Below are 2,535 nucleotides of genomic sequence, written 5' to 3'. Positions count from 1 at the left end.
TAAAAATACAAGTTTCATCTCCTGGCTACAAGGGCTTTATTTGCTGCCAGTTCCAGTTGAGAGAACATGCAAAGGTTTAGAAAACAAATACAGATGTGGTAAAAGCAGCCAGCAAAAAATTTAAGTGGAACATCTGCAGTAAAGTACTTGGGTTTGTAAAACTGCGCACTGCAGTAATGTTGGAAGTAGTTTTAAAAGCAGTTTGACCCTAAATTAAGATAGAAAGCCCCATATAACTGTGGGAGTAATCTGGAGTTATGGACTTCTCAGGCATTTGTTCTAATTAAGCTTGATTAGGTTAATTGGCTGAATTTTTACAACTGGTAAAAATGAATCTCCGTGTCCCATCACATGCGATCACGCTGAGCATCCTGCAGAGCTCTCGGCAGACGGAGCAGACACACAGCAAACGAGGTAAACGCAACCGCTTCTGTTCCTCCCTGTGGTTGGGGGCAGTGACGTTGGGCCGTGGTTGTTGGGAAGCTGTGCAATATGTGTTGGATTCCCAGCACTCGGTTTTATCTTTAACAAACCTTTATTTACTCAGGAGTGTCCAGAGAAGGGCAACGGAGCTGGTGCAGGGTCTGGAGCACAGGTCTGATGGGGAGCGGCTGAGGGAACTGGGGGGGTTTAGTCTGGAGAAGAGGAGGCTGAGGGGAGACCTCATCGCCCTCTACAACTCCCTGAAAGGAGGGTGCAGAGAGGGGGGATGAGTCTCTTGACCCAAGGAACAAGCGCCAGGACAAGAGGGAATGGCCTCAAGCTGCGCCAGGGCAGGGTCAGACTGGCTCTTAGGAAGTATTTCTTTGCAGAAGGGGCTGCTGGGCGTTGGAATGGGCTGCCCAGGGCAGGGGTGGAGTCCCCATCCCTCGAGGGGTTGAAGAGTCGGGTTGACCCAGCGCTGAGGGATCTGGTGGAGTTAGGAACGGTCAGGGTGAGGTTCATGGTTGGACTTGGATGATCTACAAGGTCTTTTCCAACCAAGGTAATTCTGTGATTCTGTTTTCTTGAGTCAGTGAGGCCTGCCCCACCTCATTTCTCAGTGTTTGCTGTTTGTAGGTGGTTTTGCCTGTTGGGAATTTTCTCATGCATCTTGTTTCCAGCTCCCAGGAAGGGTGATGCTGTTGCAGGTGGAGATAAGGCACAGAACTGAGGTCGTGCAGTCAGGGCGCAGCAGCCTCCTTTTTGGTAATTGCACACAAAACTTCAGAGCAGCAAAACGATCTCATAAAATTTCCTGGGGCTTTGCTAGCCCTATTGCTGCTGGGCTGTCTGCATCTCTGCACCTGGATTGCAGTTGGAGTGAGCGCAGAGAAAGAGGCTGCTCAGCCCCAGTGTTGGTTTCAGGATCTGCTGCCAGTTACGCCGTTGGCAATTGTGCTTTTATTCACTTTCCCACTGCTCTCAAAAAACAAAGTGTCTTACCAAATCCTGAGCAGGAGAAGTTGTTCCTTGCTTTTGATGTGTTCAGTCTGCTCTACGTGCGTGCACGCTACAAGGGTGAACAACACTGACACTGGAATAACTGCCCCCAGGTCCCACCGCATCCAAAAGATCCTGGAGACAGACAGAGGATCCCTCCAGCGCCTGGCTGGGATCAGTGTTACCTCCTGCTTCCCTGCAGCAGGTTGGTCGCGTGTTGGTTACGCAGAGCCCTCTGCAAAGCTCGATGATTTGCAGGGCTGCACCCCCCTCTGCAGGCGGACATTTCAGTGAAAGCATTTTTTCTCCACCGGTGTTCAAACAGGAGGGAAGTACATAATCTTTCTGATGGGACCGAGAGTGCAGGCATGTATTTTATTTACATTTTAAAACATGCAAGTAGCACGTGCATTGCCTTCTAAAGTTCTGTCCGCATCTGAACAGCAGGATGTCTAATCCAAACAGTTTTGCTGCAAGGATGGCTCTATTAGGAATGAGATGCCTTTGGGGAACAGCAATATTAAAAAGCATTTGAAGCCATGAAAGCATAACCAAATTCTCACCATCCCCTTTGAATGTAAATAATAAGGTATGAATTTAAGATTATTTTGAAAGGACGTATTTTAAAAAACAGATATAAACAGTTATACATGCAAGGTCCTTGCATCATCATGGTGTTATGGCATGTCCTGAAAAAAATACAGCTGGCAATTACTGTTTTAATATAAAAAATTTACAGGGAAATGTCTTTGTATTGATCTTCCATACATAAAAGTGCTCAGACTAAAATCTCCTGAAGGCAAACATGGCTGTGGGTGGCACAGCAGAGGGTGCGCTGCCCTTGGCAGTGGAATGGTTTGGGAGGAACTGGGAGGCCGTGGCCCGAGCCCAGGGGTGAGGAGCAGTGTTGCGCGCGAGGGTGGCTGCGGGGCAGCAGGAGACGGGGTGGCAGCAGGGCCCAGAGCTGGGGCAGCAGCGGGGTGGCTGCACGTGCGGGGCTGGAGAGCCGCAGCCAAGGGGGCTGGTCAGCAGCGGTCCAGAGTCTGGTCTTCTCCTGGAAGCCCGGGACATGGTTAAGATCAGCAGGCTGGAAACTTTGAGGCGAGTAGCTGT

The sequence above is a fragment of the Strix uralensis genome, chromosome 4, assembly GCF_047716275.1.
Source record: "Strix uralensis isolate ZFMK-TIS-50842 chromosome 4, bStrUra1, whole genome shotgun sequence".
NCBI classification, from domain to species: Eukaryota; Metazoa; Chordata; class Aves; order Strigiformes; family Strigidae; genus Strix; species Strix uralensis.
The sequence above is the reverse complement of the archived record's forward strand: the minus strand, read 5'-3'. Positions refer to the sequence as shown.